Source organism: Silurus aristotelis, assembly GCF_946808225.1.
Source record: "Silurus aristotelis genome assembly, chromosome: 2".
Classification (NCBI taxonomy): domain Eukaryota; kingdom Metazoa; phylum Chordata; class Actinopteri; order Siluriformes; family Siluridae; genus Silurus; species Silurus aristotelis.
The window spans coordinates 15,230,131-15,246,967 of record NC_139575.1 but is presented as its reverse complement, the minus strand read 5'-3'; the positions used below and the strand labels follow the sequence as shown (position 1 = coordinate 15,246,967).

Below are 16,837 nucleotides of genomic sequence, written 5' to 3'. Positions count from 1 at the left end.
CTATACTTCACCTCATTCCTTTCACTCTGTCACATGTACTGCAGACAACAACTGCATATTAGTGCTACCTGCCAAAGTCTAATTTTGCACTGCTTTCCAAAGAGAAAATATAGGTATATATACACAATTGAGCAAAATAGATTTATATCACTTTTAGAATATTATATTTTTTTATTAATGTTTAGGATGAGCCTGCTTGAGAATCACAGAGGAAGAACCAACAGTGTCCACCAAAGAAACAACTATCTTTCTTTCATTAATTATGAATTAATTCCAATGTTACCCTTTGTTGTATACAAATTAATATGCATTATGTTAGTAAGGACAATGTAAATGTAAAAGATTGTAAAATATGTAAAAGGCCACTTTAATACAAATTCCTGTGATGATTTTCAATTCTACTTTGGCCCTGCCCAAATAGTAATTTGTGACAGCCGTGCTCGTAATTATACAAATGTTTCCCATTTGATTTAAACAATCCATCATGAATATGGTATTAATTATAGCTATAGGTCAGCTGCAGACATGAATAATTCTTCCAAGCTCTAAGCGCTAAATAGCGTAAACATAAATATAAAAATGAGAATGCGTGTTACAATTAGGAAGGTGTGTTCTGGATCTTACATAAATGAATTCCTCCCAGTTACTGACACACACAACTACTAGCACAAAGTGGAGTCCTGTTTCAAAACACATCTTAATATCACATGTTGCCAAACCGTTTCTTCAGCTGTAAAACAAATTAATCTATTTTTATCATGTCTCCAGACATCTTAGTCCATCTCCACTTAGTCCGGTTTACTACCATCTTACAGATGTAACACTCATAGTGACTTATTTACACTGCACAACAAATGCTGCGTCAGTGAAAAAGTATGCATATCTTGTCATTTATCCTTACCAAGGATTCTGTTCTGTTCACAATATAAGACATTTGCACAGAACTTCCTGAAACATTTTTAAGTTTTTAGAAAGCCTTTCTCTCTTTCAGTGGTCATTAATGTTTTCTGGTTAAGCTGCTTCAAATAAGTAATGTTTAATTGGGACAATAACTCAAAATTTGTGAAACATATGGATAAATTCCTTATGACTACAACTGCATGGGTGAAAAACCGCTAGGCAAGACACTTGAAAAATGCTGATAGGTGTATAATATTTTTTTTAATTATATAAATTATTGTGCCTAAGTTTAATTATTTTAATTTCCTTATTCTGTTAAATTTTCAATCGTAACAAATAAACTGTCTGACAATGTGCTTATTATTTGTATTACTTATTAAAGTAATTTATTACATTTCCATTATTTTTGGTAAAAGTTACCTAGAATTAAGAGAAGATACGGCTAAATACTTATTTTCAAGGGCCCAACCCTTGTCTTAACCACTGAGTCATTATTTTCCACCTACAGTACATTTAGGACTGAAACCCTAGTTCTATTACTTAAAAATATGTTTACCAATGTACTTTATATGAAAGAAAGTAGTATATTCAATTATTAAAAGTTTTAAGGTTGTGTGACTGCTTTCCCCTCACCCCCAAGAAAATAAATAATTTCAGCTGAGAGTAACATCTTACAGTAAAGTTGCAAAGTAGCAGAGGGGAAGGGCTGAACAGGAACTGTGTATCCTGACTTGCCAAATATCATTTGACAAATATGCTTTTCCAACTGCACTTTTCTAATGAACTTTTCTAATGTTACTCTTACAAGAAAGCGTGCATGCACCAACACGCACACAAACGTTTATTATTAGGAGGCTTTCCCACTTCTAAATATAAAGGCAGGAGAGGTCAGTGTGCCTGTGTGAGAAACCTGAAGCATGTGCAACTCAGCTTTGACCCCAGAAAAAAAATATAGAAGAAAAAAAGAAGAGAAAGAGTCTTTCTCCAAACCTTTCCCCAACTCACACACTTCCTGATTTCTGGGCTGGGATTTTCTTATTACTGCATGAATGAATGCGCTTAGGTCGTGCCACTGTGTCCACGTCTAGACAAGCGGGCTAGACTGAGCTCATTTCAGAGGAATCTGGCAGACCCACTGTAGCGCTAGACCGTGCTTTTCTCCCCACACCCTCCAGCCGAAACTCAAATGTACCACTTATTTCTGAGATTATGTATTTTTTCTTTAGTTTTTTCCTTGAAAACCCTCTCTGTCTATTCAACTTTAAATAAAAGTTTTTAAGGTGACCAAATATAAATATAAGAAAATAACACCCACCTTAGCATAGAAACCTTTTGTGTGTTTAGTATCTCTTTGCAAATGGTAAATCTCTCTGCAAACACTTGCAATGGAAGAGTAAATGTAGGATTTTTCCATTAGGGACAGTGTGCGTATGCATGCATGAAATGCAACGTAACCACAAGTACGTTGGCATTGCAGCGTGGCAGAGATAGTGCGTAATCAGCCTCTGGGTGTGCACTGAGAAAAAGCACAACGCAAGCACTTGCAAGGAGGTGGGAGTGAAGCAGTCACCTTTCCTCTAATCCTCATTCAGCATTCCTCTCTACACAGTCTACAAAATCCACAAGTGCCCATTCAATACAAGGCCACTACAGATAAACTAGGCAGAGGAACATAACGCTGCTGAGCGCTGGGATTTTTCATGGCTCTGTTCGTTGTTAAAATGTTTGCATTTCTTTACATTTTAGAAGGACAAAGCATGCACAACAAAATGGATCAGTACAAGCACCAGCCAACCATCAAACATCTATACAGAGATGGACTCAATACATACACATGCACACGCCAGAGTTTTGCAAAATGCAGTCCGCATGAACGTGTTCTGCATTACGCCACTATATGAAGGCATAACGTTCACATGCTGCCGTGTGTAGTTTTCTTCTCACCTTTGCAGACAGTAATGTGCATTCAATCAATGACTATAATAAAATAGCAGCCTGAAATTTGTGAATTTAGAGCTAAATAAAACGCAGGGCTGACATGTTTCATTTACAAACTTTCTTTTCTTTGAATTAACTTAAAATAACCTTTTAATAACACTCCTAACAAAATCACAGCACATGTTAAATAAAACTTGACTAATGCAGAGATGCTCTTGCAGTGGTCGAAAGTTAAGCACAATTAGCACCCTGTTCAGCTGCCTGACACTGGAGGAGGCAGGCTTCTAAGAATCTTGTCAGTAATTAGTTAGATAAGGCTTGTACAACATGCTTACCAGCTGTCCTGCTACAAGTTCCTTTAATCGCTTTATATGAACCAGTTCAGGAAACTGGAAAACAGCTTGTCAACAAATGCAGTGCATCTGCGTAATATTTAAAATCTCAGCATTCTTGTGGTTCGTTTGAGCTGATCAAGTACAAGTGGTAAAATAGATGAAAACAGCTTGGTAGCTGGCACAAGGAAAATGCATATTTCAGCAAATAAACATTTCTAACTCAGTATTTCTTAAATGCAGACACACAAATGAAGCAGACTGCTTGTGACAGTCACAAACACACACACTTTGAATTAAGACTAAGAAGCATTTGACTTGCAAATGAGCATAATGATAAGAGGCGTTCAGAAAAGGGGGGGGGGTCCTTCCACCATATAAAGCACCTCTATACTCACAAGAATCCAGAAATGAAGAAGACAGAATGGAGAAATCAAAAATAGTTGATGATGCACAGTTACAAACATGCAGGATGAAAGTAATGACACATCGCCCAGGCATGAGCGTGGTACAAAAGTGTTTGATCCAGCCTCACCATTCATGCTTTGGGCTGATGCTTTTTTAATTGTGTCATGCTTGTCCTCATTAAATAACCTTAGATGAAATTCTAATAAGATTTGGGAATAGCCCAAATGCAAGCGTATTTTATGAGCAAGATAAAAATTCTAAGTATCCAAAGTATATAAAAGAACTGATGCATGTATGTGGAATATCTGATGATGTGTGTTTCGGTTATTTCGTTCAGATTAATCAGCGAAGCAAACTTTAAAGAGATAATGTGTTAACTAACCGCATTTCTTTACCTGATTATTTTGGAAATTTGATTGGTAAAATTAAACAATTCTTGATTTGCCTGATCCAAACATTTTACTTAAAAGATTAGTTAAACTCATTCCAATCTGACTGGTTTTATGCAGTGTATCTCATCAGAATTTGAATACTCCAAATCCAGTAGCTGTAACTAGCTACATTAGGTGTGAGTAGAGCATTTTAATTCTTTAACACTTATGGTAGTTAGCCATTAAAATCTTGTTAGCAATTCGGTGCTAGAAGAAGTATATTCCCAGATAAACTGGCCATGCTAATCAGACAGGGACAGTGCAAGCACAATTTCTTTGGCTCATGGGGAATTTCTGCTCGAAAGACAAAATACTCTGTCCAATTAAAATCTATTTTGCTCAGTAAAAAAAAACAAGACTTTTGATTAGGGAAATTATCCTTATCACCCTTAACATTGGCCTTTGCCCTATTTTCATAGAATTCATGTCCTTGTGATATGCAAATAAACTTTCTAACAAATCATATGGTGTCAGCCGATGTTTAAATGACTTATGGCATTCACATGAATAAAGAACCATCAGTAATTTTGTTGAAAATAATGCGGCCCTTCTTTATAAAATCAAATATATTGTTCAAGATATTCTGCCCATATCGTGCACCTCACTGCTCTCCTCTCTTCCCAGCCTGCACTGCTAAACTGCTGATAATTCAGAATATACACATGTAATACCTTTTTTACTTTGCTGGCTAATCAAAGCCTCTAACTGGGCTCCTCATCACAACCTACGCTTTATCCAGGTCACTATGATATGAGAGTGAACGGCGCTCTCTCTGCACTATGCCTAATATCATACTTTTCTCCGAAGTGAGGAAATGAGCTTCATCTGAAGGATGTCCCGGAAGATACAGCCAGCATAGACACCACAACTGGCATTGAGACTACTCTTTGAGACTTTAAGAAATAAAAATGTTTCAAGGCTATATTGTTTTCGGTGTGGAAAAGTAAAACAAAGGCTTCATAGTCATATGACAGAAAAGGTTGAGACATTTAAACAATTAAATAAAAAGGTTTTGCTGTAAATATAATAAATATAAGAAAACTGTAAAAAAATATATATATAATAAAAATTGCTTTTAATAATGTATAAGACCATACATTCATGTAAAGATAATATAGATTGGCATTGTTATACTGCGCCTTTTCTATATATTATGGTCTGGGTTAGAAAATGTTAGACAAATACGTCATAACGTTATACAGGACACATATGTAGTGCCTATGATGCTTTATAGATGACTCCTTCCTGTAATTAAAGCTGAATACATATAAATGGGCTGTCAATTAGCTACAGACAGAAGCCCTATGTGCATTATGTCTATGGTATAGTATACAATAATATTTATGTCACTGTAAAGCAAATTAATACATTCATTAACTAAGTGATTTAGGCTGCAGATTAGCTGGATTACAGCATCCAGCTAAAGATTGGTTGTTATATTAAATCACACGGGCAAGTCTATGCATCTTTACTGAAGACCTCAAAGCCTTTTGAGGCTGGTACTTCCAGGAAAGATTTTACCTTGTTACAGACTTGTGGCTACAGTGAAACACTACAGAGGCAAGTATCACATGACAAACTTCTTGGCTGACCAGCTACATTTGGGGTGAGGAGAAGATTGTGTAAACTGTTGGCTTCTTTGTGCTCTGTGCTTGAGTTGGATTTTGCCTTACTAGAAAAGTCACATTAGATAAAAGCTCTTGCCAAATTTAGATGTTAATGCATCTCTAGTGAGAAATGCCCTGCTTGTATTTGTAACACAGTCCCCTTTCACCCAAAAAAATGGATCTATGTCTATTGCTACATGTCAAAGCAATATTTGTACTAGAAATTCAGGCTGGAAAAAAAAATGCACTGACAGCCCATGGATCCTTGACCATGAATCATGCATGTGTCATGTGGCCTACATTTTGCAGAAAGAGACATATGCATCCAGAAAAGGTCATGCATTTACAAAAAAGATCTGTGACTAAATCAATACAGCACCTAGTCACACAAACTCCACTGGGGTATTTTAAAGGGAAAGGATGAACTGACAAAACAGAGACATTTAAAACACAGCTTTACACAACACAGATAAGAGGCACAATAACAGCTTGTGTGAATAAAGTGCACGAGATGAGTCACGCAACTGAAAGTCCCAAATGCAGGTAAAAATGGGAGCTATTGTATTAAAACAGAGAGAGGGAGAGTAAGATCAGGAATGAGAGTGATCTAATCATGCCATCATCAGGAGCATTCTGGTCACTCCAGAAGAGAGGGCGGGGGAAAGGGGGTGGGCGAAATCACCGCAGCTCCCGAAGCTTTCCATAAAAGGCATGCTGTACCACTCTATTGTGTGTGTGTGTGTGTGTGTGTGTGTGTGTGTGTGTGTGTGTGTGTGTGTGTGTGTGTGTGTGTAAAAAAAAAACACAGACAGTGGGTATCTATGGTAAAACAAAGATGAGTACCATTGCATGAATGACTGAACTCTGCCCATGTTGGCAAGATTCCTGCAGAGCAATGACAAAAAAACAGCAGAACAGGATAATGCAGAAGAGCAATTGAGTGAGTGAGAGAGTGTGTGTGTGTGTGTGTGTGTGTGTGTGTGTGTGTGTGTGTGTGTGTGTGTGTGTGTGTGTGTGTGTGTGTGTGTGTGTGTGTGGCTAAGCTGACCTCTGTAGAAAGGGAGAGGTAGTGGTGGTATGTTAAGAGGAAGTAGATCTGGATTCTCTGAAATCTTCAGAAGCCACCTGAGCCTTGCACATGCTTTGGTGCTTATTCACTCTCACAAACAAGACATTCAGTTAATCAAAAAGTTAACATTATGCAGTGCATTCAATTTCTCCGTTATTAGTGAATTTCCACTGCAAAAAGAAACCTAGAAACAATTCTGTGCAAGAATTGGGGAATGTTAGGTGTGTGTCCACTACAGGAACTAGGGATAATTTTAGCCACAGTTACAAGAACCTTTTATGTTCCTGCTGAAAATCATTGAATGGCTGAAAGATAAAGAAAGGGTGCGTGCATGAGAAAAAAATACAAAGGGTGTGCTTGTGAAATAGAGACTGAAAGAGAAAGAGTGCACAAAACAGAGAGTGCAAAAGAAAGTGTGCAAGAGACAGGGTGAGTGTGCATGATAAAAAGACAACAGAGTGACTGTCAAAGAGGGAGACACAATGTGCACAAGAAAGAGACAGTGTGCAATTGTGAGAGTGCATAAGCCAGAGACACGGTAGATAAAGAGTCTCAAGAAAAAATTTAAACATGAGATATAACTAAGGGCATGCAAGAAAAAAAAAGAGAACAAGACACAGTAAAAGGGAGGGACGGAAGGAGACAGAGAGAGAGCACGCGATATGTAGCTGTGGGGCAGCTAACAGTTAATCTTTAATGGGTAATGGGAAGCTAGAGCTGAGTGTCAGGCTTGTTCAGTTCCTCCTGCGTTTCTTGGAAGTGGCAGCTCAGAGTTTCACGCTAACTGAAAATGAAATGCTTCCCTGAACAGGTGGGGCCCAGGGAACCTGCAGTCATAGCCTTGAAAAATAGAGGCCAGCCAGGGGGCAGCTGGTGTGTGACAGGACAAAATCTGGCTACAACAAACCCAGGAAACATAAGGGGCATTGCACAGATCGCTTTTCTTTAAAAGGGAAATAAATACGAGTGTAGGTTGTTCCCACACGTTCTTACTAACACTGTTATAATAGCAACCTGAAGATGAAAAAAATTTTTCTTTGGCCAAAAAATTCTTCAAAAATGTCAAACAAAATAAAAACACATGCCATTAGTACATATCACAAACTGTGTACACTTCTGCTTTTTTAACTTTCTGTTTTCCCTGGAACACAGCTGATGATTAATGAAATGGCTGAGTGGCATGATTAAGTACGTTTTGGCATGCATGTGATGCAAGCAGAAGGTCAAGGATCACTATGTGCGTCAAACGTGTGAAAAGATTTGCCTAAATAAAGTGTATTGTAGTTGTGTGTGCTGTGTGGCAGTGCTGTGCTGCCATGTGGAGGCCGTGTGCTTGACCTGTTTCTGGAATGCACAGAGTAGGCAGCCTCTGTAGGGGGGCACTTATGGGGGCTGTGAGAGTTAGCGACTCTGAACGGGCCATTGCCTTGCACTGATAAAGCCTTCAGTCAGACAGCAGAGAGATGGAGCAGGCGTAGGACGATCCCTCCTCTCAGTATTAAGGTCACAAAGGAAGCCTAAGGAAAGGATAAACATTTCCTGTTGTTTTCTCTGCACTGATGGTTTCCAAGCCCCTGATCAATCAGCATGAGCGCTAGTTCAGGGTGTGGGGAAAGCAAACCGATAAACACACACACATGCACTGAATATTGGGCTATCACTCTCATGGACAGATTTTATGTTCAGTGTCACGAGCTCTTGGGTAATAGCTGCGGTGATCACGCAGCCTGCAGGCACACACCATAAAAAGAGAAGGCTGATATACTGATATATTCTATGATCAGTCATTATAAGACACAGCACAGCACAGCACAATGCACACTGTGTGGAAAAATGCACATGTAAAAGATAAAGTACAGATGCCACATTAGCCAACAGTATCTGATAATATAATCATGGACAAGCCAATGTAAGAACAAATATAAAATTAAAACGAGAGCTTCTTTGGAAAAAAAAAGTCATGCGTATGTTTAAATGTATGTAGTATTGTATGTGGTATGTAGTCCGCGAGGCCCACAATTAAAATTTCTCATGCACACAAACACAAGCAAGCACACAGGCAAGCTCAAATTCTCAAGTGCACACACATTAAACCTCCTAAAGTTTATTAAACCTCCTACACACATCATCAAGTCTTTTACACATACCATACTTAGAAATGTTTTTTTTCTTATACATTATAACACCTAACTATGGATCCATCATAATGCTACTTGGGTTTAATACTGTGTGTGATTCAAGGTTTGATGTGCGTTCGAGAACAATAGTATGTGTGTAAATGGCAGACAGAATGTGTCTGAGAGATGCCATATTTAAAAGACTGCTCATATACAATGCCATGCACACATAAATCTCTATGCATGTTTAACCAACATAAATATGCAGTTGTTCATTCCAGTCTGAGAAACTTCTAGAATATTGCACAAAACACTGCTGTTTCTCACAGACACATTCACACTTGTTGTAGTTATTGGGGTTTGGGTGGCTCACACTAACTTTGCAGGTAAACATAGCACATGCGTAGATAATGTGTTACATGACGTCATGGCTACAGGGAATGAAATGTTTTTGAAGCATATATTTTTAGTCATTTTAGCTCACACACTAATAATGCGCTTTGGCAAACGACGACAAACAAAACATTTAAGACCGCATTCCTTTGGCTTAAGACGGAGAGGGCTTGTTGTGCATATATCTTAAATGTTTTTCTTGATGACAGAAAGGGAAAATTATTAAGGACTGTTCATGGGTTATATAACAGAAAACGAGCTGTTTGTGGAAAGAGACAACAACTGCATTCAGTTTCAAACTTTGTGACAACATATTGGTCTGTTGGTCAGGTGTCCACATACTTTAGGCTGAATATTATACTAGCCATCCTGCACATAATAAATAGATATTTGCTGTTTACTCAGTTGTGCCTAACAACTAAGAAACGTTAACATTTATTTGAACCGTAGGTGATTTGTGGAAAGGGTTTGAAGACCTAGTATAAAAGGATATAACCCTGCGCATTGTATGAATCATTTGGCCCCTTTCCTTGTCAACAGCAAGTCAGTAAGCACATTTAGCTTTTTACCTGAGAAGTTGTGTTGAAAAGAGCATTTGGGTTTCAGTGCCCTGCCAAAAGGCACACTGGCCGAAGCCACACAAAGGTCATTTTGACCTAGCGCCCTCCAGTGGAACTGATACTAAGGACTGACGCAAAAATCAGCTGTGGTTTGTTTTAGCGGAAAAGCTTAGCTCACCAAGTCACTGAACCCAGATACTGCAACAAATGTAATCATAACAGAGATATAATAATGATGTTACAAAATATAATTTTATACTTCAGGACATTTTTATTCAGATGTTCATAAATGTATATGTCTACATATATCTGTGTGTGAAATGTATATCAGTAAAAGCATGATATTTCATTTAGCTGGCCACAAATTTGACAATTGTAAAATTGGTATTTGAATCAACAACCAGCTTTTCCTGATTCATCAACGACCAATCTCTGCTCCATGCCCTGGCACTATGTACCTGGCTGTGTACCTGGCAGTGCTCAGTCGGGGTCATTTGTTTCAGCAGGATTAGTATGGTTGGTGCAAGTGTTAAAAGCACAGGAAGACCAGTACAGGTACAGGTTACAGTATATCCAATTTCTCTATGCAGGACAAATGCACTCAACCACATCGCACTCCTCAGAGCACCCAGACTTTAGAAGAGCTCCTCTTTTTTCCTCTCCTTTTTTTGCCACTGTTCACTTTATCTTGATTGCTGCTATTTGTTTATTTGCACAATACTCTGTTTACATTTTTCTGCAATTGTTCAACTTATTTTGTTACGACAGGCTTACTGGCGGAGCTATTTAGTGTTTTGTGTATTGTGTATTGTCTTGCACTGTCCTGTGTGGTCTTGCCCTGTCTTGTGTTGTGTTTTGCACTGTTTGCACCAGGTTGCACACATCCACTTTATGTGGCAAGGATTTTTCTACTAGTTCTTGGCCCTGTGTTTTTCTGTTTCTGTGACTGTTGTTTTATGTTGTTTTATGTAGCACCAGGGTTCTGGAGGAACATTGTTTCATTTCACTCTGTACTGCATCAGCTATATATGGTTGAAATGACAATAAAAGCTTCTCGACTTGACTTGACTTGACTCTGTATGAGGATTTTATGTAAGGGATTTTTCACTGTGTAACAGTCCAAGGTATATTCTGATCGATTGGGAATACTACTTCTTATAGGTCAAAATGGCACTGCTTTGCAATTAACACTCACTTATTTTGGGTCTGGCAAATATTTCCTTTACTTTCATTTGCTGTGGGGTACACACACTTCAAACACATAGCCATGGGCTGCACCAACAAGAGGAATGTCAGGCATGTCATGGAAAAGGAGGAGAAATATTTTTCCAGTGAAGCCACATCCCTCTGCAACAGCGACGGTGCAGCCAGAATGGCCTACTTAAAGCTCTGGGTTCTGCATAAGGTGTGCCACATTCCTATGCACACATACAAGCCTTCTAGGAAAGGAGTCTTCTTTGAAACTTCCCTTACTCTTACATATGGGTGTAGACCTCACAAGACATAAACACAATGCATTCATCTTGGGTGAATTTAAAATACTTGCCGATAAAAACACTAACCCTACACACGCATATACAGACATGCATTCCCACAAACAGAAACACACAAACACAGCTCTGCATGCTTTCATGAACATACAGGTGCCAACACACTTTATGCACGCATGTACAGATGCACACCTAGCCCAAAAGGTCTGTAATAGGTTTTTCAAACTGCACACAGACTGTAACCTGAGCTCAGGATCAAACTGGATGCCCTGGAGCTATGAAGCGACGAAGTACCCTGCTGAACATGCTGCTCAGTTTGAAAATGATTATTCAATAATTTAAAAAAGGTCAAAATTAATAGTGCAAAAATGAATCAGTTGTCTGAGTAACAAACTGAATGTGAGCATGTCCTTATGTGGAGCTGTTTTGTACTCCAAACAAATCATCCGTGTCTATATTGTGCTTCTGTGTTGTGTATTGTAAAAAAATTGCATAGGGTATCCTATCAAAGAATAAAAATATTTAGGAGAATCATGTGTTAGCGTTTTATTTTCTTTAAACCATTATTATATTATGTAAATGGATAAGTGGCTCTTAAACCCACTGAATTCCTAAGAATTCCAGTAGTATACACACCTACACACACCTACATACATACACCCACCCACACATATACTGTCGAACAAAAGGAAACCTAGAATGCAGCTGCAATGCAAAGCTCTTTTGAGTTTAAACTATGTTGTACCTGACATACAGTCTTACTGCATGAATAGAAAAGACCTGCTGACCTACATTTGGTAAAAGGCATAATAGGTCAAGCTAAGTGTGTTCATGAAACATATGTTACAGACAAACAGGCAGAGCTGCAGTGTTCCTTTTAATGCTCACGTGTAATGCAAAATAAAAAACATAAGTCCACACAATCTACATTTCCCCTTAAGGTCTTGCTCAGAGCTAACTGTAAAAGTTGAATCAGCCCTGATTACTGGACTTGATGTCTTTACCCAAAGACATTTATTATTGTACTGCTGTAGTCTAATAAATAATTCATCACTCAAATTAGTCATGCAGATGTACAGAGCACAAAAAGACTAAACTACTGAGATCTTCACCAGAGGATTTTATTTCATCGAAATGTCATCCCAAATCGGCAAAGTTCAAATAAATGCCACGGACAAAAGACAAACATACTTGTGCATTTTTGTTTTGTGCCACAAGCACAATGGCAAAATAGAAAAGCCTGATAATACAAGACAATGAGAAACTCTGAGCTTTCTGTGTCTGCTAATACTCATGACTGATAAGATGCCGGCTTTTGTCACTTTGATACCTAGAGGAACTGTTTAAAAGGAGTGTGCGTGGGAGTCAGAGATCCTGAGGTCATTTTTCCTGAAATCTTACTAAATGAATAGGCAATTACCACAAGAGGTATAATGGTTTATGGTGCTTTCTGACCTGTTCGTGTAACAGTGTGTTATAATGTGGTCAAATTCGAAGAAACCCCAACACAAGCTGTTTTACCAACAATGGCAGCCAAAAACGCTTCAATGCACCTTTGCATAAATAATACAAATCTCTTTATATAAATGATCTTTATAGAAAGGAAAATAATCTCTTATTTACTGTTTTGATTATGATAAAATGGCTGTCTACAAAGGCGCTTTAAAATCTCCCATAACTGTCAAACACGGGAGTCGAGATATAGTGTATTTACATGATTTTTATGCTAAATAAAGTGACTTTCGTGCCCTCTGTTTTGGATGGAATCATCATGGAAAATTCCATTCCAATCAGAATAGAAATGATTTCTTGGTAGTAGTGATGATGATGATGAGAATTGCTAATATTCTGTTACTTTCCTGCAGCTCAAGAAGAGCATATGTAAATAACACTTGTATATTAGATTCAATGAGGAATGAGGAAGGACCTAATGATGGGTAGCAGGGCAAGACTGTTTAACAAAAACAAGGCATAGAAAGAGAAACAGAATAACAACCCCAAAAAAAGCACTTCCTTTTTTGCCCTACAGGCCAGCGGAATTGGTATTTGAGATCAGACAGGATCAAAAAGAGAAATATAACAAAGCGATGTGACCTCACATCCTGACAGGGCACGCCTGTCTGGCTTCTATGCGTGTGTTAGTAAGAGACAGAGAAAAGAGGATGTTTGAGAGTGGGTGCGGGAAGGAAGTAGGTCAGATGTAAGTCATACTATCCAAGGAAAAATTCCAAATATGGTCATGAGATAATTAAGACAGGAAGAGCAGAAAAGCCTACGTAAGGGTTGGGCAATAGCAGGAACACAGGAGCCAGATAATTTTGGCCTTATATCTCATATCTGTCACTCAGACGCCTGCACAGGAACATGCTGCACATGACGAAACAGAAAAATGCAGGCACACACATGTACATGCATACACAAGGTAAAATGCAGGACACTCAGGTTTGTTCAGTTTTCATACATCCCCGATAAGAGGCTTTGCCTATGACGGATGTTTAAATCCGATATACCTACCCGTGTTACGCAATGGCTACACCGAAACTACTGCTGTTTTCTTTTTGCAAACAAATAATGAATTTTTTTCTCCTCTGCTGAAGAAACACCTCTCAGTCAAGAGATCTCCTGCTCTGCACCTTGTAACATATCGCATCATGTGTCATGCTTTTAACCTCCTGCAAGGGAAAGACCTCACACTGAGCTCGTCTCTCTAAGAACAGCATTCCTTCAAAGGCAGAGGCCTCCGAAGAAAAAAAAGACAAAGCAAAGAGACGGTCTACTACATAGACACAACACCTAAACTTTCACATTATATCAGGAACTAAATATTACTTACTTTTCTCATGCAGAGAAAATTACACTCATTTACACATAAGGGCACCTTGCACAGATGAAGTATGATATAAATGATGATGCAGTTGAAAAAAATGCAAGTGATCTTTACTTATATTGAGAGAAGCTTAAAACAAACTTTTAACTTTAACTCACGTTTTAATATCTTAAAATTTTCACTATGAAGTACTATGAAGTTTACTTTATTTGTATGAGTTTATTTTAATGCTACACACACACCACATATTTGACCATAAAAACTTTTTTATGCAACCTGTAGAGAATGAAACAACACACACACACACACACACACACACACACACACACACACACAATTTTGGAAAATCTAGCTGATCTCAAAGCTGGTTATCTTAAAGGCTCGTTTTTGTACAAAACGAAACCAAGATCAATTGCGCACTCTGGTGGATAATGTTCATAATGTCCAAAATTATTTAAATGTGAGTGGCCTAAAAGGGATGTGGACAGTTCATCATATTTTATTACTTTGGCCTAAATAATCAAAATAACTTTTTTTGTAATTATTTCTATTTGTATTTCAAAATATAAAATATAGAAATGAAATATTGTTGATACTTTTTGTAAATATTGTAGTTTCTGCACTTTATGCCTCACAGATGTTTAACAATATAACTGAATGATGCATAAACAATAATTCTATCTATCTATCTATCTATCTATCTATCTATCTATCTATCTATCTATCTATCTATCTATCTATCTATCTATCTATCCATCCATCCATCCATCCATCCATCCATCCATCCATCCATCCATCCATCCATCCATCCATCCATCTATCCACCCCTCCATCCACACTGTCAGCATGGTCTGTATATCTTCAAACTCTCATTTCTCCTGACATGTGCAGGGGACTTACAGGTTTTTTTACAGCTTACAGTTTTTCTCAGTTGCTTTGGAGCGTTTCTCAGATCAGAAATGAAATTCTCAAAACTACTTGTTCAACCTCCATGTCATTTAGTCATTTGTGCGCATCATAAGAACATTTCTTGTTGCTTTTGATCAAATTGCGAATCCTTGGGTACATTCATTAAATAAATTGTGTACAAGTGTCTGCTGTTTCCTACATTATCAGTTGTTTATGTCATGTTGATCAAAATATATTATACTGGTTGCAACTAAATAGATTAACCTCCAAAACATCTCAGCATCAGTTCATTGTATAAGTCACTGAATGCAAAATGGTTAAACTATCTTGTAAACCTTCAATTTTGAGTGTATAAAGACAGAGCAAAAGAACAACAAACACTTGTATAGTACAGTAAAAGTGTGAATCCTGTCTTGTCTCTTGCAATCAATATAAATAAAATATAAAACATTTAATATAAAATATAAATATAAAATGTATAGATGGGCATACAGAAGAAATTCAGCCTTGTGCAATTTCAATCACTGTAATCCAAACTGTAGTTTATATCAAGAAATACTGAAACTGTGCACCATCATACTGACAACATAACAAAATATTTTGACTATTTTGTTTGTGAACAATGACAAAGGGACTTTTCATTCTGATGCTATGAGATGTTCATTTACACAAATACTTACTTTTGAGAGATTACCTAAGGGTTTAGAGAAAAGTACAGGCTTTTGTAAGAAATCCAATGTGTTGTGCTGTTTGTGCAAATTGTTTTGAGAAATGCACTTCCTGGTTTGCAAATAGTAAGGATGATTTGAGAAATGCTCCAAAGCAAAGAGAAAAGAGAAAAACTGTAATGATGGTAAGTGTAAAGCATCAGAACAACCAATGATCGACTAGTTCTCTGAAATAGGTCAAAGGTGAATCTCGTGAACCTTCAACTGGCAACAGAGGGAAACAGAGCATTACAATTTCTGAAAATGGATGAGCAACCAATAAATGAACAAACACTTATGCAGTACAGTAAAAGTGTGAATCCTGTCCTGTCTCTTGCAATCATTTTAAATCAAATATGCAAAAATAAACACATTTGTGCTGCTGAAATTCTTATCTGCCGTACAGTAGAAATTCAAATTTGTGCATTTCAATCAATGTAATCCAAACTGTTTTTTTTATATCAGGAAGTACTAAAACTGTGCACCATCATACCGACAACATGACTAAAAAAGTTCACTTGTTTGTGACAAAAGGACTTGTCGTTTTGAAGGCAAAAGGCAAATACTTACTTATGAAAGATGAACTAAGGATTTTGAGAAAAGTACAGACTTTAGCAAAAAATCCAATGTATCCAATCTGACAGCTCACGCACACGTCACTACTAAAATTTATTCATTATTGAGTTAAAGTGTATTTCTATTTCTAATTAAAATTTTATGTTATTATTACCACGGAATACAAGTTTTAACCACTATGGGCAAGAGAAAATGGGACAACTGTGTTTGCTAAAATGTTACCCCTAGAGGAAAGCTAGAAACAGCTCATTTTCTAAATCTTACAAATGCGCTTGCTTTTGAACCAGACAAGAAAACAAAAAACTCAAAGAAAGTATTAAGAATTCAAGACAAAGGTCAGACATGAGCTCACTGCCACTGAGGCATCATGTCTACAGGAAATCTTTGATGCAGAAACTTTTCAGTATTCACCCTTCATGACTCATGCAACATAGTGTGTTAATGCGAGTCATTCCAAACAAACTGAAAAATGTCGTAGCATTACTATATTGCGCGTTCCTACAGTGTACTGATGTCTTTTCTCCACTAGAGAGGAGTATTGTTTTTGCACAAGCTCTCAGTAAGGTCACAGCT

The 16,837-nt window shown here is 37.6% G+C and overlaps 1 protein-coding gene across 4 annotated transcripts in view; it reads right to left on the bottom strand.

Moving 5' to 3' along the window:
- The window catches only part of gng12b (guanine nucleotide binding protein (G protein), gamma 12b), a 53,754-nt gene that overhangs the window by 15,664 nt on the left and 21,253 nt on the right, over positions 1–16,837 (bottom strand). Inside the window, exon 1 of one of the 4 annotated variants that reach the window (XM_083570175.1) lies at positions 6,460–6,483. The exons of the other annotated variants lie outside the window; for them this stretch is intronic. The gene's annotated coding sequence lies outside the window, so the exon portion shown is untranslated. Of the gene's footprint in view, positions 1–6,459; positions 6,484–16,837 lie in introns of those variants that run through there. 4 annotated transcript variants of the gene reach the window in all.